Source organism: Pongo pygmaeus, chromosome 8 (genome assembly GCF_028885625.2).
Source record: "Pongo pygmaeus isolate AG05252 chromosome 8, NHGRI_mPonPyg2-v2.0_pri, whole genome shotgun sequence".
NCBI classification, from domain to species: Eukaryota; Metazoa; Chordata; class Mammalia; order Primates; family Hominidae; genus Pongo; species Pongo pygmaeus.
Genome location: NC_072381.2, coordinates 10,534,752 through 10,559,637, shown reverse-complemented (window position 1 = coordinate 10,559,637; position 24,886 = coordinate 10,534,752). Strand labels below are relative to the sequence as shown.

Here is a 24,886-nt window from a genome sequence, read left to right as displayed (position 1 = left end):
GCAAGTAGGGTAAAATCTCATATTCTTGACTGTTCTTGACAGACAGGTGTGTGGCCCAGTAGGAATGATGCTTTTCTACTTGTCACAGTACCATTTTTTATGGACATTACAGATCAGAAATATTTTCTTTGGACTGATACAGTAAGCCTATGGTATGGACCAGAGATTAGGAAATTGCCATCTGTAAGCTGAATCTGGCCTGCTCCCTACAAAAACTTTGTTTTGTAAACAAAGTTTTATTTGAACAGAGCCACACACATCATTGATATGCTGGCTATGGCTACTTTCATGTTATCACAGCAGAGTGGAGTAGGTGCCACAGAAACCCTTGGCCCTCGCAGCTAGAAATATTTACTACCTGGCTCTTTAAGAGAGAATGCTTTTCAATGTTTATTAGAGATCAGAGGCAGCAATCAAAAATTCAAACCATCACAAGCTGCTCTAGGAATATATGAGGTAGAAATGAAAGTAAAATAACAATTGCACGATAGGATAAGAGTTTAACAAAATTGGCAAGAAAAAAACAAACAATCTCATTGAAAAGTGAGCTAAGGACATAAACAATTCTCAAAAGAAGATATACAAATGGCCAAGAAACATACAAAAAAAAAAAATGCCCAACATCGCTAATGATCAGGGAAAAGCAAATTAAAACTGCAAGGTAATACCACCTTCCTCCTGCCAAGAATGGCCATAATCAAAAAATCAAAAAATAATAGAAGTTGGCATAGATGCAATGAAACAGGGAACACTTCTACACTGCTGGTGGGAATGTGATAGAGTACTACTCAGCCATAAAAAGGAATGAATTAATGGCATTCACAGCAATCTGGATGAGATTAGAGACTATTATTCTAAGTAAAGTAACTCAGCAATGGAAAACCAAATATCACATGCTCTCACTCATAAATAGGAGCTAAGCTATGAGGATGCAAAGGCATAAGAATGACACAATGGACTTTGGGACTCAAGGAAAAGAGTGGGAAGGGGGGTGAGAGATAAAAGAATACAAAATGGGTGCAGTGTACACTGCTCGGGTGATGGGTGCACCAAAACCTCACAAATAACCACTAAAGAATTTACTCATGTAGCCAAACACCAACTGTTCCCCCAATAACCTAAGGAAATAAAAAATTTTTAAAAAACGGGTAGGAGTTTAACAGCAAAGTACAGATAAACATATTGACTGTATATACTACATTTCTACAGTGTATTCAACAAATATTTGTTGAACTACAGTTGCATATTCAGATCTTGCAAGACTCAGCTCATCTCTCTCAAAGAAGCTGACTCTAATTCTGTACTAGATAATTTATTTTTTCTCCTCAGAGCTTCCATAGCACCTTATCTGAACATCTTTTATAACCAATTTTCTACTTTACATTACAGTGTTTATGTACATTGATTTCTCCTGCTAGACTTAAGGTAAAATTTGTAACTGTAAATGGATTCACAAACTTATTTCCACGATCCAACTTTCAGGATAATGATCAACTTTTAGAAAATTGAGAAATTAATTTGAGCCACTTTTTTTTTAACAGTAGGAATCATTGAAATTGGATTTTTATACTATAAGATTAAAATAGCAAATTATGCCCTTACATTAAAACATTAAATGTGCTCTAATACATTGTCTTTGTAGAATATTTCTCTTTCTAATTATATTTCTTAAAGTCTAATTGCATTTCCTTAGCTGATTTCAATTTAATAAAGGAGGAATGTAACAGAATGGAATTATACCTATTGGCAAGGGAAAAGATATATACAAATCGACTCTTCTTGAGAAGATGGTGATGAAGAAGATACAAAAAAAGATATCACTAACTCTTGGGCTGGGTGCAGTGGCTCATGCCTATAATCCCAGCACTTTGGGAGGTCAAGGCAGGTGGATCACAAAGTCAGGAGATCGACACCATCCTGGCCAACATGGTGAAACCCCGTCTCTACTAAAAATACAAAAATTAGCTGGGCGTGGTGGCATGTGCTGAAATCCCAGCTACTCGGGAGGCTGAGGCAGGAGAATCACTTGAACCCGGGTGGCAGAGGTTGCAGTGAGCCAAGATCGTGCCACTGTACTCCAGCCTGGCAACAGAGTGAGACTTCCATCTCAAAAAAAAAAAAAAAAAAAAAGAGTAAGGAGAGGCAAACTTGCTCTCAATCTTTTAAGATGTGTTAATAATTTTTCAGGCAAACCTCATTATTGCATGATGCCCTCAAATTAATCTCACTCTAAAGTAATCATGACATATCCCAGCTGCTGGTCCAGAGCTCTGGGGCTTCGAATAAAGGCTGGAAGCTCTTCACAGAGGCCAGCAGCTTGGAGGAGGACAAAAGGCATGGTGGGAGGAGAGTTCTCAGTAACTGACATACACTCTGGTTTTATCTTTTCATTTTACATGATTTAGTTTCACTCTGTCCTCAAAACTAACAAAAGTTAAACTTTCACATACAACAGGATAGACAGGTGCAAAAGTTTCCATTAACAAAGAATGATACAAAGTAAGGTAGAAATTCAAGAATATTAAACACATCAGCCTCTCATGTGGGACAGAAATTAGAGAGTTTAAGGGCAAGTGAACTTGTCAGGTTTTCATGTGTTTGTACAAACACAGAGCTAAGAACAATCAGATACTAGAAGAGATAATACTGAATTACTGTTGATATCCTAAGGCCAAAACTTGGCTTACCACTCTGGCAGTCAAAGGCTAGTATCACCTTCATGTTTAATAACTACAAAAGCGGAAGGAACACATTTTCATGTGTGGTTTCCTTATCCTATAGAGACAAAGTTTGTTTTTGAATTTTTGATTAATTCTTACCAGCCTCCAAATTCTAACAGAGTAAAACTATTTTTAAGGGAAGAACAAATGGGATGTGCATATTTTACAAGGCTTGTAGCATGTTACGATTAAACAATGTGGTGTTGAGGAAGAAGTAATCGTATTTATGTTTGACAACCCTACTAACCTGTCAGTTACTTCCAGTTCAAAACTACTGACTTTTGCACACATCCCCCCACAAATTTACCTGTAACCATTACTAATATATCACAGGAGCTGATGAAATGCATATGTATTGAGTCAGTAGCATTGATTGATATGGCTACAGAAATAAATGTTCATAAACCTATGAGTAAAAGTTATTCCAATTTTTTCTTTCTACTTTCATCTATAAAGCCCAGACAGATTCAATTGTGTTTTTATTGCTTGTATGCAGCGTGCGTGCACCCGTATGAAGTCAGTACCAGGCCAGTAAATGGGTATCAGCTCAGATTGTATAATTGTCATTGGGCTGATGTTCAGTTCCATTTGAAAACTAACTGTAGAGCCACCGATTTTGTAAGGAAGTTGGCAATTTTCTTTGTTAATCAAACTGTCCATATCCCAAACTATTACCTTCCTCCTGAAACTGGTACCTATTTCAGCAACATCCTCCCAGTTTCCAAGACTTTAAATCTGTGAGTTGTCTTTGACACCTGCCTCTCTTTAGTGTTCCTACCTATTCTATTCTGAATCCTGTGACTTTCACCTTTATTAAGGTTTTTGAATACATTACAGGTTGATTAATCCCAGTTCAAAACTGTCATGTGAAATTCTCCAAAATCTGAACCCTTTCTGAGTACTGACATGACACTCAAAATGTTCATTGGAACATTTTGTATTGTGGATATCAGATTCCGGGTTTGGGATGTTCAATGGGTGAGAAAGTATAATGCAAATATTCCAAGAATCCTAAAACTTCTGGTCTTAAGCATTTTGGATAAGAAATTCTCAACCTATACCTCGATTTCATTTCCTCTACCACCATTTCAGATTTAGACCATCATTGATTCTGCTTTGAGTCATTGTAATGAATTCCAATTGGCTTTTAGTCTAGACTCTTCCCTCTCCAATCTAATGAACAGTTAGCTCTTCCAGGCAGATCTTTTATATATGCTCCTTGTACAAAATGATTTAATGACTCCCTACTGCCTAGTAAATAAACTCCATTCTTCACATATTTTAAAGAAAGGCTCTCTAAAACTTAGCCTTAGCTTTATCTAGTAATGAGCTCAGTGGTTATAATCAAGACCCCTCACTTCCCAGAGTCCCTTTTTCTCACTTTCAAAATGCAGAGGTTAAAATTATTTCCTTTTTTTATTATTTGATGATTTTGTACTTTAATTGTTTTTAGGGTAAAATGTGTATTACATATTAAACAACTTGCATTTTTTGTTACTCCCAAAATATGATCTACAGCAGAGGGTTTCTCAACATTTGGGGATTTAGAATATTTTTGAACATTTGGTGAAAGCTGGGGACTTTCCCCACAGAAAAATTCCATACAGAATTTCATGGGGGTAGTTGTGTGGACTGTGAGGACCTGTGGAATTACTCGACACTTTCCTGAATTAGGCCTCTTTTCACCCCATTCTATGTATCTACATTTTCCCAATATACCCCAGGTAACTGTTGAAACCTAATTCAAATCCAATATCCTGAATCCTATTTAGTTTCACTTTTTAGATATGAATGACTCATCCTCTAAACCCTATAGCATTATTTTGTGTGCCTTTCTCAATACCTATGGCATTCTGACTAATATGTCATTCTTCATGTGTTTCCCTCTAATTCCATCTGTGTTGCAAGAGGCTTGCAAGCAGGGCCAGTGTCTCTCCTCTTTGCTTACCCTATACTCTTTACACCACCCCATCACCCTGATGTCACCCTTGAACATTAAAGATATTCCATGAGCTTCTATTAAATCAATAAATGAAGGGCCAGAGGAACACTTTTAAAAACTAACTTTACATTTACTTATGTATTTAAATTTAATTACATATTCATTTGTATTTAGAAAAATGACACAATGCCACTGTTATTACCTCCAACTTGTTAAAATATCCTAATAATAAAGAACTGGAAATAAAAAGTGAAGATGAGCTATCTGGAAGTGGTTCAGCTATAGAATGTCATGGAACATTTCTGAGAAAGGCTAGATTTTTGTCCAGATTCTATGGCAAAATAGTGTTACTGCTTATGATAATTAGGTCAACTTTCACAACGATGCTGTGTGTTACATGTTGTACATTACATTCACAATTCAAAAAGTTTAACTTTGGAAAACTTTCTTTGTAACCTTGGGGAAAATAAAACTTGTATCCTTGTGTCCTCTGTTCTTCAAAGTGGTACCGTAAAGATCGGAAAGAGTTCATAGAGTATTTTGCAGAAGCATCATTTGCTTTCCAAAGTGGTGTTCTTTGTATTGAGGACTAAGTAAATAACCCTTTTTGCCATAGAATCTGGACAAAAATCTAGCCTTTCTCAGAAATGTTCCATGAAATTCTACAGTTGATCCACTTCCAGGCAGCCCATCTTCACTTTTTATTTCCAGTTCTTTATTATCAGGATATTTTAACAAGTTGGTGGTAATAATAGTGGCATTGTGTCATTTCTCTAAATACAAATGAATATATAATTAAACACATAAGTAAATGTAAAGTTTGTTTTTTAACCCTTTCATGCTATGCATTTCTTCCAAGGAAAATAGCTGCAACCCATTCCCTACTATTATGTTACACTCTTATCCCCATTAGTCAATGATTTATGTTTTTCAATTAAATGACAATAATTACTCTGATTTCCTGCTGGTCTTGAGATCAACATTTTCCTGGGCAATTGAATACATTCCAGCTTACAGAGACTCTATCCTGAGCTCTTCTATATTAGCTTGTTCATGTCTGTGACTATATACATTGAATGTCCCCTACTAAGGAGGAATCTTAGCCAAAATCCCCAATCCTACATGGCTTTTATCAGAAAATTGCACTTGTTCCATGGTTTATGTAGTGATCTCAGATCTATTCACTCCTTCAATAGATTCTTTAGACATATCTGTTAGAACTTTCTGAAAAATCTATTTTGTACTAAATTAATATGGTAGAATAACCTAAACTTTTTTTTCCTCTTTAATTGGGAATGGGGTGGGAATGGAAGTGATATGTTTTGGATCTGTGTTCCCCACCCAAACCTGTGAAATCATAATCCCCAGTGTTGGAGGTGGGGCCTGGTAGAGGTGATGAGTTCATGCTAGTGGTCTTTCATGAATGGTTTAGCACCATCCCCTTGGTGCTGCTTTTCATGATAGCGAGTTCTCACAAGATCTGGTTGTTTAAAAATGTGTAGCACTGGCCGGGCACAGTAGCTGGGAGGCCAAGGTGGGCAGATCACCCAAGGTCAGGAGTTCAAGACCAGCCTGGCCAACATGGTGAAAGCCCATCTCTACTAAAAATACAAAAATGGGCTGGGCATGGTGGCATCTACCTGTAGTCCCAGCTACTCAGGAGGCTGTGGCAGGAGAATTGCTTGAACCCGGGAGGTGGAGGTTGCAGTGAGCCAGGATTGCCCCACTGCCCTCCAGCCTGGGCAACAGAGCGAGACTCCGTTTCAAAAAAAAAAAAAAAATATGTAGCACCTCCTGTCTTGCTCTCTTGCTCCTTTTCCTGCCATGTAAGAAGCTCACTCCCTTTTGCCTTCTGCCGTTACTGGAAGCTCCCCAAGGCCTCCCCAGCAGATACCACTATGCTTTCTTTACAGCCTACAGAACAGTGAGCCAATTAAGCCTTTTAAAAAAAAAAAATACCTATTCTCCGTATTTCTTTACAGCAATGTGAGAATGGACTGATACAGGAGGTAAGCCATATGTGGCATAAAAGTAACCTCATCCGAGCTCATGCTTGCAATCCTCATTGAAGGATGAGGAAGAAGACATGGATAGTTATATGGTGGTTCTTTCAATGTAAGACGGGCCCAGAAAAGAATCAGTATTCCTTAAAACAATACTGTTGTGGCTTTTGTTTTCCAGAAGCTGGAGTCATCCTAACAAGAGTGATAGTCTTTCCCCAAGTGAGACCAGGCTGTGCTATCTGGGGAAAAGCATCACTGGCCTTGCCGAGATGCACCGACGACTCAGTTCAGCTAAGGACTTAACCAGTACAGGACTTGCTGCAGTGGAGCCTGAGCTGGATATGGAAAGCAAAAGGTGAGTCCTGAATTCTGAAACACAGGCCTGAGGGGCGGAGGGAGGCAGTCTTCGGGGAGAGGATGAACATTTATAAACACTCTTTTTTGGAACCAGAAAGGGAATACCTTTCACAGAATGCCTAACTCTACATGGTCCCCTTCTGATGTTGGGAATAAATAAGCTAAATACAAGTTTAGTTATCTAAGAAATATAACTCTCTATATACCCATTAAGATTATATAAATTATATATTTCTTACCCTGTATTATAGTTTAATAACACAGTCAAGTATATCTAATTTATTTGTTGAGACAGGGTCTCACTCTGGTGCCCAGGCTGGAGTGCAGTGGTGTAATCCTAGCTCACTGCAATCATGAACTCCTGGGCTCAAGTGATCCTCCTGCCTTAGTCTTCTGAGTCACTGGGACTCCAGTCACGCACTACCCTACCAAACTTTTTTTTTAAGTTTTTGTAGAGCTGGGGACTTGCTGTCTTGCCCAGGCTACTCTCGAACTCCTGGGCTACTTGACTGTTGCATAGAAAACTATGTCCTTCTATTGAATGTTTTGTGTTTGGTGAGCAAGACTGGAACAGCGGGATGTTTTCGGGTAAAGGAGGGTGGCATTTCATTTCTTGGTCATCTTGCATGGTTCTCACAGAAAGGTAAATCCACTGCCCCTACTCCTAGAGAATAAAAAATTACTAGTGGAGACACTGCAGAGGCTGGCAGTGGTCAACAAGCCTTCATCCCCCCAATTGAGGACTGTGAGACCAAGTTACCCAGCATAAAAGAGGGCTTCTCAAGTCTATGTTACACTGGCAGCTTTGAGGAATTATGTAAGGAGGCTTTTCAGACAGGAGGAACTATCCTTATTAAAACTGTCTACAAAGAGCCCATTACTTCTTTTACGCAACTCACGACTTCCTACAATAGGTATCAGTGCTCCTAAGCAACCTTTCTTAAGCAGAATTTAGTTATGAGGTTCATGAAAGGAATGAATATTCAGAATTTCTAATGAGGCTCTGCATGAGAGAAGTGATTTCTGGAAGGAAAATCTGAATTCAGTCAAGATGACAGTGGGGTTTTTGCCAGTGTAGGTGTTATGGCTGCTGGCAGTTCTGGAAGGCCAGAACTGGGATGCTGGGGGACAATGTGTGTGGGCCACCAAGCCTTCATTCTGCTTTCCTGATGTGCAATGACCCCTAATTCAAACCTGTAGGGATTAGGGGCTGGAGCGTGCTGAATCAGACATGAGCTTTGTTTCTATGGTTTTCTCATGATCAGAAGCAATCTCTCCTCCTTGTGAAATGTTCACATCCTCCCACTTCCTCTCCCTGCTGAAGTCAAGCACAGATCTGCAATGGAGCCATAAAAACAGTTGGGGAACTTCATCCAGGCAGCCCAAAGTTTGTTCAAAATGATTGACAGGGTCTGGCAATTATGACTCAAGTCAACTGTGGAGTGACTGAGAATGACAGACATCTTTCCCCATCCTCTTTCAGGAATTAGTGGGCTTCCTGTGACATGTGTAAAGCTTAGAAGTTGTGAGATGTGGGAAGGGCATTGGAGCAGTTCAAGATGTTCAGAACCTCTAGTTTCCTAAAATAACTGGGAGCAGCCTGCTGGCCTGGCTGACATCTATGATGTTTTCACGTGGCTGAATGGTTACCTGGGTTTAGAGAGAGAGAGAGTCCCTGAAGGAATCATCGTTATGGTTTGATAGGTATCAAAATTTGCACGAAGTGGTACAGCAACTCCTAGAAGAAAACAATGGGGCCAAGCTCCATGACATTGGTCTGGGCAATTATTTTTTTAAAAAGTGACCCCAAAAGCATAGGCAATAAAAGCAAAAATAGACAAATGCAGTTACATCAAACTAAAAGTTTCTACACAGCAAAAGAAACAGTCAACAGAGCGAAGAGACAACCTGCAGAATGGGAGAAAATATTTGGAAACCATACATTTGATAATGGGTTAACATCTAAAATAAAGAACTCAACAGTAAGAAAACAGCTCAATTAAAATGGGCAAAGGATCTGAATAGGTATTTCTCAAAAGAATATGTACAAATGGCCAACAGGCATATGAAAAAATGTTTAACACCACTAATCACTGGGGAAACGCAAATTAAAGTCACAATAAGATATTACCTCACCCCAGTTAGAAAGACTATTATCAAGAAGACAATATATATTGAGTGTTGGCAAGAATGCAGAGAACAGAACACTTCAACACTTCCACGCTGTCGGTGTAAATGTCCATTAATACAGCCATTATGAAAAACCGTATGGGGGTTTCCCGAGATATTAAGAATGAAACTATCTGCAATCCCACTATCCAAAGGAACCGAAATCCATATGTCAAAGGGGTGTCTGCACTCACATGTAATGGTAGCACTATTTACAATAGCCAAGATAGGGAATCAACCTGTGTCCACTGACAGATGGAGAAAGTGTGCTATATACACACGATGGTATACTACTTACACTACTTCCTTAAAAAAAAAAAAAAAAAAGAGGAGGCTGAGGCCAGCAGATCACGAGGTCAGGAGATCGAGACCATGCTGGCTAACATGGTGAAACCCTGTCTCTACTAAAAATACAAAAAATTAGCCAGTTGTGGTGGCGGGTGCCTGTAGTCCCAGCTACTCGGGAGGCTGAGGCAGGAGAATGGCGTGAACCCGGGAGGCGGAGCTTGCAGTGAGCCGAGATCACTTCATTGCACTACAGCCTGGGTGACAGAGCAAGACTCCATCCCCCTGCCCCCCAAAAAAAAGAAATAGAAGGATTTTTTTTTGTTTTTTGAGACAGGGTCTTACTCTGTCACCCAGACTAGAGTGCAGTGGTGTGATCAGGGTCTTACTCTGTCACCCAGATTAGAGTGCAGTGGTGTGATCAAAGCTCACTGCAACCTTGACCTCCCAGGCACAAATGATCCTCCTACCTCAGCCTCCTGAGTAGCTGGGACTACAGGCACGCACCACCATGCTCAGCTAATGGTTTTGTTTTTTAGTTTTTACAGAAACAAGATCTCCCTATGTCGCCAAGGTGGGTCTGGAACTCCTGAGCTCAAGTGATCCTCCTGCCTCAGCCTCCCAAAGTGTTGGGATTATTGATGGCAGCCACTGCACGTGGTCAATTCTGTCATTCTTGACAACATGGATGAAGCTGGGAGATACTTGGATGAAGCTGGGAGATACTGTGCTGAGTAGAATAAACGAAGCACCAAAAGACAAATGCCTCATGAGCTCACCTATGTGTAGAATCTGTAACAGTTGAACTCATCAGAGAGTAGAATAATGGTTCCCAGGAACTAGCAGTAGGCCGGAGGGAGAGGTGAGGAGGTGTTGGTCAAATAATATAAAATTTCAGTTAGGAGAAATAAGATTTAAGAGATCTATTGCACAACATGGTGACTATAGTTAACAACACTGTATTATATTCTTGAAAATTGCTAAGATTTTTAATATACTCACCACAAAAAATAAGCATGTGAGGTAATGCATATGTTAATGGCTCAATTTAGCCATTTCCAATGATTAAATATTTGAAAGCAGTTATATACCATAAATGTGTACCTTTTTTAATTAAAAAAAATTATTTTTTAGCAGGATGCTCTGAAATTGGAACTCAGTATTACTTAAACCTTGAAGTCTGGGAACAGGGACACAGTGCTTTTCCAAAACTGCCAGAAAGGTGTCTCTTAATGCTCTATGGATAGAAGTGGCCACCTGTCTTACAGGCTGACGCTGGAGCCCAGCAAAAGTTATTTTGGTAGACCCTTATGGTTTAGCAATGCAAGAAGAGAACCTACTTACTTTCTTTATATTAACTCTGGATACTGATAAACTAAATAAAAATACCCTGGCCAGGGATATTAATTATTTTGTTTATTCACATAAAAGCCTGTTCTGTGCTTGATTTTGCACATGCTTTAAGGGACACATTACACACCAGAAGAGAGGCCTGCTGTTCCCACCCTGAAACTTTCGAATCAACCACTTCCTCCATTTACTGTAGCTCTGTGAAGACTGAAAGGAACATAAAAGCCCATGCAACACAACGCTGATTCTATCGAATATTCTGCCTTATCCAACCCTCCCTAGTCCAGAGTAATTGTTCTCTCTTTTGAGTCACTAAGCTCCCATTTGGCACTTTGAATTTGAATCTTTTTATTTCATGCACTGCCTCAGCAACTGGATTGTCATTCACTTCGACCTCACTCAGCTTAAAATATTTATTTTGTACCTACCACAGGTCAGGGACTGCCAGGCACTGGTGATAAATAGAAGACAACTTGGTCCCTGGCTTCTAGTAAATAATTTCATATACAGATGAAGAGACTGACACACAATCCAAGCACAGCAGACTATGTGTAACAAGAAAGAATGACCAAGGTAACAGGTAGCAAGGCAAGAAGATACAGGGTTCAGGGCATCCCTTAGCAGGGTGTCACCTGTGCTAGGCTCAGGGCTGAGTTGAAGTTCCTTAGGCAGGGGTAGTGGAAAGGAAAGGAAGGGAAATTATATTTCAAGTGGAAGGAAAGCAAGTAAAAAGAAAGGACTGGAATATGTACTATTTGATCCAATGTAGGGAAATGAAAATAGTTTAGCACCAATAAAGCATAAGATATAAAATAGTGAAGATCAGCAGGAAGTAATGCTTAGACTCAGAAGATAGACTTTAGCTTATTTTATTAGAGGGTCTGGATTTTATCCTAGGGCCGATGGGAAGTTATGCTATGGTTTGGGTAAGTTAGCAACAGACATTATTATGAGTTAAAACGTGGAAAATGAATTAGAGGATGACAAAGACATGACTAAGATGGAGGCAGCTGGGAGTTAAAGACATATTTAGCTAACACAGCCTGAAGAACCTGGTGAGTATTTACAGACCTGAGGGTGGGGACAGGGAAGTGTCTAGAGCTATTCTCAAGTCCTACCTTGATGTATGTTGGTGCCACTAACAAGGAAAGGAATGAAATAAGAGGTCAAGAACCTCTTTGTAGGCGAAAATAAGTTCATTTTGGACCTTTTCAGTTAAAAGTTTACATCTTAGCACTCCAGGGACAATCTGAGACTACCTCCCAGGAGGCAATCAGAGGTGCAAATCTGGGCTGCTGGGAGGAAGACTCAGTGTGTGTCTCTTCCTGCTTCTCCTCTGAGCCAGCCACTGGGCCCTGGCTCTGCAGCTATCCACTCCGGGCTTTTGATGACGTAGGAATTATGGTGATAATGATGAATCTTTAATCAGATGGATACTTTATCCACTTACAGCATTGTTTAGGTAAGGCCAAATTTTTTTTCCGAGGCCTTGGGCCTGAAGTAATTTGGATGTCTCCATGAATTCATTCACCCTCTTTGTTCTGCCATTTCCTTTGATGTTTCCTTTGTTTGCAGCAAGAGGCTCTAACTAGTCTCTCCTGGGACCCAGAGGGTCCACGAAGTGATGTGGTGCAGACACAGGGTACCATATTTCTAGCTGTTGCCATGATGAAACAGGTGTCTCTAGAGCATGGGAGAAAGGATTCTCCCAAGATTGAGGGGGAAAAATATTGCTTAAAGCATCACCCACAATCACCCTTTTGCCTTAGGGACTCCATCAGGTGCTACAGTTTTTAGGCATTTTCTGTATTCTAGCAGACCAGTGATCTATCCAGTTCAAAATCTAAAGCCTCCAAAAATGTATTTATTGATAGATGCCTAAAATTAAAGTGTTAATCTATGTGGATAACCAGAAGAAATTTGACTCTGATTGCTCTGAATGCCCAATTATTTTTTCAGAGATTGATTTTAGAAGTAAACGATCAACTGACTTTTCCAAGTTAGACATATTTTTGTCATGTAGCAATGTGGTACCTAGAATCGTTTTTCAATTGGCTGTCAAAATTAAAAAGAAAGACTGCCTCCTTGAAGGTAGCCAGAACATTTCTGTTGTCTCTGAGCATACTGGTGGGGTACTTTGGAGTTAGTGTTGCACCAAGCTTTATGGCGGGGGACAAGTGATAAAAACTGGGGTAGCCAGAGATCCAGCTACTGCTGCGATAAGGATGAGCTCTAGCCTGGCATCAGCCCAAACCAGCTGGGTGGCAAGAGGTAGGGAAAGCTGACTTTGGTAGACAGGTAGAGTGAAAGGCGAAAACCAAACAAAGAAAACCAGAAACAAAGGTGAGATGGGAAGAACTGAATGTGGAAGTAAAGGGGCTTTTCTTTACCTGATTACACATTGTCTTTAAGTGCTTTTGTCAGTTTTGCTTTACGTATTTTCTTCTTCTGGAGTTTTATTTTTATCCTAGTTATTCTCTACTTTCTTCTGGTTATTTTTAATTCTCTAGAGAATGATGATTAAAACTGATTTTATAGAGCAAGTATTTGTTGTATTAGTCAATTTTCCTACTGCTATGAAGAAATACCTGGGACTGCGTAATTTATAAAGAAAAAGAGGTTCAATGGACTCACAGTTCCACATGGCTGGAGAGGCTTTGCAATCACAGTAGGAGGTGAAGGAGGAGCAAAACCACATCTTACATGGCAGCAGGCAAGACAGCCTGTGCAGGGGAACTGCCTTTTATAAAACCTTCTGATCTCATGAGACTTATTCACTGTCATGAGAACAGCATTGGAAAGACCCGCCCCCATGATTCAATTACCTCCTACCAGGTCCCTCCCATGATATGTGGGGACTATGGGAGCTACAATTTAAGATAAGATTGGGTGGGGACACCGCCAAACTGTATCAGATTTTCTTTAAATTAATCATTTATTAAACTCAGCTCAAATTTGAAGTCACTGCAAGAGGTAGATACTAAAAGGATTTAAATAGGTAGTGTGCATTGTTTGTACCCTGGGCAGAATTTGTAATCTAGTGTGGAAGATAGAATATACACAAATGAATACATAACAGAGCAGAAAGGGCTAAAGTCTGGACAGTACAGTTGGAGCTCAGAAGCAAAATGGATTACTCCTAGAGGAGAAACCAGAACAAACTTCAAAGGAGTGGCAATACTTTTAGCTTAGCAGAAATAACGGTCAGTATTGCAGTGGGTGGTAGCACGCAGGCAAACGCACGAGCAAAGCCACAGCAGTGGAACACAAATAGCAGATCCAAAGAGATCCTAACAAAAGTTGTCTGAGTGGAATCACTCAGTCTTAAAATCTTACAATCTTTCAGTTTATTTTTTTCCACAAGATTTTAATGTTATCATTCTTATTATTTTCCCAGAAAACACCAACACCCTCCATTAAAAACCTATACATCTAGTTATTATGTGTATCCCGAACACTAGTCTCAAACTTTTTTATAGCTTGATAACTAAAATATGGCCTTGTGATATTTGATTAACTTTGGATAATTGTAGCTGTATGTTTATTCTATCATAACAGTTGACACTTTATCAGGCATAGCCTCTCCCTTGTTTGTAGAGGAAAACTACTACAACAAGGATATATTTGCATTGGGAGCTTGCCAGATTGAAAGTGAAAGATATCTTATCCAAATTGTAGATTACAATTTTTGTGAGTGACATTGAGAGACAGAACAGAGATGAGACAAATATCAAAGTCTACCATCCCATCAGTTCACTGGCTATTTGGATTTTCCTTTCCTTGAGGTAGCTGTTTAATCTTTTGCCCATGTTTATGTAGGATTGTCTCATTTTCTCATTGTTTTGTAAGAGTTCTTTAAAATATTTGGATACGAGTCCTCTATAAAGTGTACATATTGCAAGTACGGTTGATGCTCATGATGTGCGGTAGTTATGGTCCATCAAGTTACCATGAACACTAGCAAATACAGAACCATTTTTCTGCATGGAAATACAGGGTTAGGTTACTATAAGCCTCTGGTCACCTTTTTTGTCAACTGATCAACGCATAACCTCGTTTTCTGTTTCAAGACACCTAACTTGATATGCATTGTTGTTTCATTAATATAGAAATCACTGCTACTGGCACAACTCATGCCTAAAGGAAGCTTATCCAAAATGTGTACTTTCTCTGTAAGTCACATCACAACCCTCTAGAGCTTAGGAATACACTTGGTCATTTACATCAGCAAAATATCCAATAAAAAGCCCCAGAATACAAAAGATGTAGCACTAAATATATCACACAAAGGGCACTTGCTTACAGAAGAAGAGTCAATGGAAGGCAGAGCATCATATGACGTCCTGTTCAACCTCACATGGAAATGTGTGTGTTGGGCGACTCAAATATTTTGCTGCTCTGCATAAGTCTGTGAATGACTGAAAGTGCTGTACTGATCTTGGGATTACAAATAAATTTTGGCAAGTAGGTGAATTCACAAGTTCAGAATATGCAATGAGGATGATCGACTGTGCCTCACTCTAGTTTGCCGTCTTACACACTCTGTTGTCTTTTGATGGACAGAAGCTCTTAATTTTAATACAGTTCAATTTCCTTAATGTTTTCCTCCCTGGCTAATGCTGTGTGTGACTTGACTGCGAAAATTTGCCTGTATCAAGATCATGAAGAGGTCCTCCCTGATTTTCTTCTGGAATTTAAATGTCTCACTTAGATGCATGTCCATCTAATTGGTATTTTTGTATAGTAGGATGTAGGGCTCATGATTTTTCCTTGATATTTGGCTAACCCATAACCATTTATTGCAAAGATTATCCTTTTCCTACTACATTGTGGTGCAAACTCTGCCATAGGTCAGTTGACTAGGTATGTATATATGTGTGTGTCTCTCTCTCTATATATATATGTATGTGTGTTTGTGTATATATATATATATGTCATCTTACGAATTCTGTTTTGTTCCATTTGTCAAGTATCTGAACTTGCACCAGTTGTAGACTGCCTTATTGACTGAAGTTTAAAAGTAACTACTGGTGTTAGTAAGGAACTTTCGGATTTATCTTTTGAGATTATCTTAGCTATTCTTAGCCCTGTGTACATCTACATAAATTTTAGAGTAAGCTTATCAATTTCTGCATAAAGAGAGGTTAGAATAATGTAGGACTGACTAGAATTGCATAGAATCTATAAATCAATTTGTAAAGAATTTGAGATATTGAGACTTCCAATATACAAACATTTACTGGAGATTATTTAGATCTTAACTGTTTTTAGTAATGTTTTGTAATTTTAGTGGAAAATTCTTGCAACTATTTTGTGCTTGTTTGATTTTTCTGGAGCTATTATATATAGTATCTTTAAAAAGTTTTGTGTTGTTGGTATATAAAACTATAGTTAGTTCTTATATATTGGCCTTATATCTAATAACCTTGCCAATTTTACTCATTAATCCCAATATTCCATTTGTAGTTTTTACATGTAAAACTTATAATTTACAAAATACGTATGTATGTGTGCATATATATTAGCACAGGCATAAATAGAAAAAAATGACACTCAGTAGAGAACTCAAGCATATACAGGGATTTCATGTGAGAGTGAAATTTGTATATTATCAGGGAAAAGTCATTTAATATATTTATATATATTTACATATATTTATATGTATAGTAGAGACAGGGTCTCCCTGTGTTGTCCAGGCTAGTCCTGGAATTCCTGGGCTCAAGAGATCCTCCTACCTCAGCCTCCCAGAGTGCTGGAATTACAGGTGTGTGAGTCACCATGTCTGACTGCAAAATGTATTATATTCCCCCCTTTTACCACTCTTCTATTTCTCTTATCTTCTTGCACTTGCTGGGACCTAGAGGATAAAAACGAATAAAACTAGGATAAACATCATCTTTTTCTCATTCACAAATAGGGAAATTTCTTCAATATTCCATTACTAATACTATGTTTGCTACAGAACTTTATAGATTCTCTCCATCAGATTAAAGACTTCAGGTTTTTTGCTGGTTTGCCAAGAGGTTTTGGCCTAACTAAATGTTAAATTTTAATCAATGCCTTTTCTTATACATTGAAATGATATTTTTGTGTTTGAATGTGGTAAATTACAAGGATTGATTTTCAAACATTAAATAACTGCTTGAAATAAGCCTACGGTGGTCAAGATGGGTTATCCCCATTACATATTGCCAGAATATATTTTCTGTCTTGTTAGGATTTTTATATCCATGCCCATGAAAGATATGACTTGAGATACTTTTTGTAATGCCATTTTCAGGCTTTGGTATCAAGATTGCTTTAGATTAGGTTTCCCGAGAAAAAGACTGAGACAGTTTTGCTTGCAGGCAAACAACTTCTCTAGGGGAGTGAAGAAAGTTTCATTGTGTTGTAGCGCAACAGAGGCCACGGATGATCTGAAGGAGTCCTTGAGCCTGGACGACCCCTCAGCCTTGTCTGTGAGGCCAGAGTGATGGGCATTTATATCCTGAACAGCCCAGCCTTTGTACAAGTTTGCCCTGGGTTGGTATGACCTTGGAGAGATTGTAGCTCTCTTAGGCCACTAGAAATGCCCATGGAGGGACCCAGCTGAAAACTGTTAGCTGCCAACACTCAAGTCAAGGAGGCAGTCAATGACTAGCCAGGAAGGCAGTATGCTATACCATCTAGGAGAGATCCACTGGCCTCATAAAATTAAATGGATCAAAAATGGTAGAAATAGAACTATATCTGTATACTGATGGGAATAATCTGACACAGATGAAAATTGAGAATTGAATAGAAACTTTTGGTTCTTTGAAAAGAAAGGAAGACAAAACACAATGAAAGGAATCCTTCTCTGCCCTCTAAATAAAAAACTCCAAAAAGTACAAGGTGGAAACCAAAGGCATAATCATTTCCTTTACATGTTAGAAACACTGAGAAGGCTGTAAGATTACATAATACTTAATTATATACTAATACCTTTGAAAATGAGGTGGATTGGATCATTTCCCAGAGAAATAAACCTGCAATTTGATTTTTCAACGTGGAGGTCATTGGTCATATTGACAAGAGCAGTATTAGTGAAGTGGTGAGAAAAGCTGATCCAAAGGCATTTAGAGACGATTAGAAGGAGAGGAAGTGGAGTAAAAACAATGCTTTGGATAATTTTGTGGGCCTAGGGAAATAGAGAACTGGAATGGTAGCTGGAAAAATAAATGAAGTCAAGATAAGTATATTTTAAGATGGCAGAAATAGCATCATATTTCTGTGCTGATGGGAATAGTCTGATAGAAATGAAAAACTGATGCAAAAGAACAGTACAGAAATTGTTAGATGTTCCTTTTTTCTTTTAAAAATCAGCTTTCTTAGGTTGAATAGAGAGATGTTCCTGTCAAGGTAAAAAGAGATGGCAACTGGGTGCAGAAAGCACAAGACTGGCTTCAGATGGGAGCAGGAATAGTCATCAACACCTAGGCATTCTGGTGCAGACACTGGTAGCTGACAAAATGTGCTGTTTAGAGTCTTTGGAAATTTTCCTCTGATACTGTATTAATGGATGAGACAACTAAAGATGTAAATTCACTCCAAGTTGTTCTATAATTTAAATATATTTTAAGTCAAAAATTAACAGTTTCAGTAGGATTTAACCACCTGATCCCAAATTTGCTTGACAAAGCAAATACAAGCCAATTTTGAAAAACAGAAAGGTATGCGTGAGGGTTACTACTACGTAGCAATTTTTTTTTTTTTATCTGTAGCAACTAAGATAGCTTGGTATTAGCATAGGCATAGGTGAACAGAAAACAAAACAAAACAAAAAAACAAACAAAAAAAATGACACTCAGGAGAGAACCCAAGCATAGGCAGGGGCTTAATTGAGAGTGAATATTGTGTATTATTAGAGAAAAGTCATTTAATAAGCATTTGGGATAAATGAGTATCCACACAAAGAAAATTAGTTTCCTATGCCAAAGTGTCCACAAGAATGCCACATAATCCAATACCTAAATGGGAAGAGTTAATAATTGGGACTTACAGAGGAAAGATATGTCTATTCTCCAAAGTCTTCTTGTAAATACGTATTATCCCCACCCCCAGGAAAGTCAGTCTTTTTCTCTATGCTCTTTTATGCTCTAAATGGATTTCGATAATGAGGTATCTCTCACTATGGTCTCTGTGATGAAAAATAGTCATCAGTGGTGAATTGATAAAACGCATTTTTAAATGGATTTATGGTGGCGTTCACTAATACCCTGCTTCTACATGTTTTCCTCAGTATAAATATTATATGAAAAATGCCCATCTTGTCTATGCTACATAATCATATATATCCATCTTTTATGACATAGTATGTCTGATGAATGTGTTTCATAAATATGTTGGATGCCTCCATCAGCTGCATTAGCACTCCTGTCGGCATGAAGAGTGCTCCATTTACCTATGTAACACACTTGTACATCTTGCACGTGCATACTGGAACTTCAAGTAAAATAAAATTAAAACTAAGTTTTTTTTCATCAAAGAGGAATACAATTTTGAAATTACTTGAAGGATTTAATGATCTTACCTGCAGAATTCTATCAACTGTCTATTTATGATTGTTTGATAATTCACTTAAAATCTCCGGTTATTTCCAATTTTGGTATTGTATTGTTATTAAAACTATTATCTTAATAAAAGGAGTGATCTTTTGTCCTAAAATTCTTCCATAGAACTTTGTTTCCTCGTTCATGCCCCACAGAGCTGGTCCATGCCCCACAGAGATGATCCATGCCCCACAGAGCTGGTCCATGCCCCACAGAGATGATCCATGCCCCACATTGCTGATCCAAGCCTGGAATGTCTTTGAAACCAATGAGAGTTCTGCAGGGGGCTTGGCAGGTGAAGCTGAGAAATGGGACCTTTGTAATTCTTGCCTCTGCACCTTGCAGGATTTGTCAAAATTTTTTGACTAGAGATCCAAACGCTTTCCTTTGAATTTTGTGAGCTCCTTAGATCTCTGCCACAGACATTCTTCTTAAAGCACATCCAGCCAGATAATGATCTCCTGAGACTCCTACCTGCTTCAGGTCCACGCATTCCTCAGTGGGACTTGTTGGGAGGTGGTGTGTGCTTGATCTTTATTTCTGAAACTGAAGTTCCAGCTAAGAAATATTGAGGGCATCTAATTAGCATGAGAAGCACACATCACCTTCCATACACACTACTTTTTTCTTCTACATAATTCCAATTGAAAGTGTGCTCACTTAAGGAGAAAATTTAATTGAAAGAAGTGAGAGTAGGCTGTCCACCATCATTCATCTTTGGCCACGGCTCATGTAGCTGATTTCACCCTTCTATCCCTTTTGTTGCCCCCCAAAATGGGCTGAATATTTCCTTCAAGCTGTACTCTGTGGATACAGAGTACAGCTTGAAGGAAATATTCAGCCACTAATAGATTACTTGTATAAATAGGCAACAAAAGGTTTTGAGTTTCTCATGCAGAATCAGGAGTTGGGCCAATGAAAACCAAGACACATTGGAGTATCAAGAATTGCAAATTTTAATCTTGAAGTAAGAGCAAATCCAAAAATGAGGTTATGTCACCAAACTGAGGGCAAAGATGCAGGGTGAGGCAATTTAGTTATCTATAAAGTAGTGGAAAAAAACAATTGAGTATTTAGGGTCAAATACATGATATTTAAGGTTGAAAGTGTTGGGATTTAAGCATGAACCCTTGAAATAGAGTATAAAGGGAAGTGCCTACTGGTTTTAATATTGGGGGTGGTTATCACTACCTTGTCTTTCTGGACAAGACACAGAGGTTAACCTCTGTTGATACAGCCTATGTTCTCCCATATGCATTTACTCTACATGTACAAGTAAGTTAATATATATTTTTTTGAGAGATGAAGTCTTGCTCTGTCACCCAGGCTAGAATGCAGTGGTGCAATCATAGCCCACTGCATTGCTGAACTCCTGGGCTCAAGCATCCTCTCATCTTGGCCTCCTAAGCACTGGCATGGCAGGCATGAGCCATGGTGCCTAGCTTAAATAGTTTTTATTATTTTAATAGATTATTTTATTTCTGCCTTAAGAGTAAATTGCAAAGAAATACGCTAAACTTTAAATATTTAAACTCTACAGGATGTCTAAAATCTAGAGCTGTCAAATCATAAAATGCACAACCTCATCAGGTGGTGAGGCCCCGTCACTGAAGGTAAGTGCAAGCTGGAAGGCTAGTTGCCCTTTTTGCATTGGGCACGAGGTTGAGCCAGACACCATCAGTTACCATTTCTGTGAGGCAGCTCTGTATGAGATATTATAGTTGTTAAAACTGTCAGAGTGGAATTGCTCTGCAATTCTACTAGTTCAACTAGTTGCTAATTAAACAGTCTGCGTTGACTTGAAATTACATGCAGAATGAACTTGGTGCCTCTGAATACTAGAGTGAAACAAACTAACACAGAATGTAGCTAAAGTTAATATTGTGTAAATTGAATTTCTAAACAGGTACAATATTTCATTCGCAATATATAACAATTTTACATTTGAACTTGTAACGCTCCTCCTATCTGAAATAAAGCAAAGTAGAGGTCATAAATGCTAAGTTACAGTCTAAATAATATACACACTAAAAATAATCAGCACAGACTTAGTATTTAAAGAAATGTAGAACTACTTGCAAGGAATATGTAGTATGAACAACACCAAAGCACTTATTTTCTGCTACTAGTGTTTATAGATATACTGGTCACTGGGTTCCAGTAATATGCATTTTTATCTGTAAGTTACTATACAGGCTCTGAGTTCATTCGCATAGAATGACTTAATATTGTAGGATTGTTGTTAGTGATTAGATTTGACACGTAGAACGACAATTTACTCTAGAATTTCAGATAGGCTTTAATTCAAGTATCCAATCTTATTATTCCATTGAAGATTGAGATATCACAAAACTCCAACATGTTGGTATATACATTGACTTTGTTAGACTATCTCTAGGCAGCCTTAAATGGAACAAAATATCATTATCAGGTCATATGTTCTAACAGAGGGGTTAGAAAATATGATCTTGATATCAGTGATTGCGTTGTATTTTCAAGAGAGGAATAAAGAGGCCAATGTGTAAATTGTCTTGGCATTCAAATTAGGCTCCTTAAGATAGGACCTAGAGTGAAAGTTAAGGCTTTACCGTTGGTCCCAATTAGCAAAAATAACCATATATAATTCAGTTCATTTGTTGTGACACAAATAAAAACAGATAAAATGGTTTTGTTGAGTTGTCAGTGACTCAATTATTTTTCCTATAAGAATAATCCCAGCTACTCTGGAGGCTGAGGCAGGAGAATCACTTGAACCCAGGAGGTGGAGGTTGCAGTGAGCCAAGATCATGCCACTGCACTCCAGCCCGGGTGACAGAGCAAGACCCTGTCTCAAAAAAAAAAAAAAAAAAAAAGTCACCATTAGTCTATTAAGGGACAAAGTAAAACCTTACATTTCCATTGAGCCTCAGATCACAGATTATTATTTTTTTGTTATACTTTAAGTTTTAGGGTACATGTGCACAATGTACAGTTTTGTCACATATGTATATATGTGCCACGTTGGTGTGCTGCACCCATTAACTCGTCATTTAACACTAGGTATATCTCCTAATGCTATCCCTCCCCCTTCCCCCCACCCCACAACAGGCCCCAGTGTGTGATATCCCCCTTCCTGTGTCCATGTGTTCTCATTGTTCAATTCCCACCTATGAGTGAGAACACGTGGTGTTCGGTTTTTTGTCCTTGGGATAGTTTGCTGAGAATGACGATTTCCAGCTTCATCCATGTCCCTACGAAGGACATGAACTCATCGTTTTTATGGCTGCATAGTATTCCATGGTATATGTGCCACATTTTCTTAATCCAGTGTATCATTGTTGGACATTTGGGTTGGTTCCAAGTCTTTGCTATTGTGAATAGTGCTGCAATAAACACACATGTGCATGTGTGGGGAGGAAACACATATTCAAATTGATTTGTTAATTCTTTCACTCAACAGCAATCTACACAGATATCTTCTGTGACCCAATGTGTGGAACTTTGTCCCTACCAGTAAGCAAGCAATCAGCTCTGCAGTGGGCACCAGCTGGGTATCCACCAATCCAATTCAATTCTGACACCCTCTACCTGGAGGTAGAATCAGATCCCGTAGGTTGAGAGCTCAGTCCTAGGACTGCCCTCCACCTCCAATGCCTATCTCAAGCCCTAGGTTTTTACCCGTGCTTCTGACCAACCGGCTATGAAACCCCATACTCTGGGGGTCTGAAAGCCCAAACTGATAGTCTTCCCCATCCCACACCTTCTGAACCTGGTCAGGTTCCAACACTCTGCTCTATGCCACTACAGCTCCCCAACTTTGGCATGGATGCCTACCTTGCTTAGGCTCACCTAATGGCTAAATTGGGGATCCCACGACCCCCTCCTAGGGTTTGATGAATTTGCTAGAGTGGCTCTCAGAACTCAGGAAAACAAACATACTGATCTATTATGAAGGATACAGAAGAGATGCATAGGGTGAGATTTTGGAAGGGGCGTGGAGCTCCCATGCTCTCCTTGTGTGCCACCTTCTGCAACCTCCACATGTTCAGCTATCCAGAGTCTCCCTGAACCCTGTCCTTTTGAGTTTTCATGGAGGCTTCATTCTGTAGGCATGTCTGATTAAACCATTGGTCATTGGTAATAACTGTCATCACCTTCAGCCCTTCTTGCCTCTCCAGAGGTGGTGGAGTGGGGTTGAAATTCCCAAACCTCTAACCCTGCCTTGGTCTTCTCAGTGGCCAGCACCCATCCTGAAGCCACCTAGGGAACCAAACCACCGGTCATCTCATTAGTGTGCAAAAGACATCACTGTGGATATTCCAACGATTTTTGGAGGTGTATGCCAGGAAACAGGGCTAACGAGAAATACTATTTCACAGTATCACACAAATGGAGGGTGCTGGAGTAGATGACTGTAAAATTTCCCAGGGGTATAGGAACAAGCAAAGTGATCCTGGCAATAATGTTCTTAGGCAGAGATTGGGAGGATTTACCCTCTTGCTCCTTCCTTGCTGTGAATTCTAGGAAACTGGGGGAGAGATGTGGCAGAGAACAGCTTGGAGTTAAACCAGGTAGCACTGACATTTACAAATCTTGTTCTTTAGGGTAATAACTCTTATTTTTCCTTTTACTTGTGTCTGGTTTATTGTCTGGAAACATATTACATTTAGACTGTCTTTTTCTTGCCTTTCTCTCTTTCCCTCTCTCTCTCTCTCCATGTCCTCACCCCACTCTCTTTCCCTCTCTCTCCATGTCCCCCTCTCTCTTCCTCCTTCTCTATTTCTCCCACTTTCTCTCAAAAATCACCCTGCTAGGCACTACAGGAGATAGAGAAGCATGTCATGGTTTGTAGAAACATTTCTATGTTTCAGGCACTACTCTAAAGGCTTGTTATTGCATTTTATCTTCACAGGAACTCTGTGAGGTCAGTACTATTTTTATTCCATTTTACAACTGAAAAATAAACTGAGGCACACAATTGTTCTAACCCTGGTTTGTACCAATGTTAAAAACAATGTTACCCCAGTTCGTATAACCAGTGAACAGAAGAGCTCTGTTTTGGGTGTAGGGTCTGTGTGCTAACTCCTTATTATTATGTTGTAGAAGACATGGGTGTATTGTCTATAACACAATGTAAAATTACAAATAGTAACTACAAATATTCACGCTAATGGTAGAATTGTGTAACAGTTGCATTTTACAGTTGTACCACCATTAATCAGGGCTAGTGAGCTAAATGCTTGTAACTACAAGATATTCCTCCTTAACACATACAGACAGACCTGGGAGCTCTCTTCTGAGCCCTCAGCCTATGTTTATAATTGCTTACAGGGCCAGTCTATTGCACACCCCACAGGAATCCGTTTTACCACATCCCAAACCTCCCAGGTCCAGACTCACTCTCTTTCCTGTGACCTTGTTTTGGTGAGCCGAAGTAACATTCAAGCAGAAAGCCAGTGTTGTCTTTGAATCATCCTTATTTTATGCCCAGTCCAACATTCCTGTGAATTT

General features: G+C 39.0%; 1 long non-coding RNA gene across 1 annotated transcript in view; it reads left to right on the top strand.

Moving 5' to 3' along the window:
• The window catches only part of LOC129006662 (uncharacterized), a 72,520-nt gene that overhangs the window by 32,325 nt on the left and 15,309 nt on the right, over positions 1-24,886 (top strand). The window contains exon 2 of the long non-coding RNA XR_008492046.1: positions 6,844-7,020. This is a non-coding gene — a long non-coding RNA (uncharacterized LOC129006662). The remainder of the gene's footprint in view (positions 1-6,843; positions 7,021-24,886) is intronic.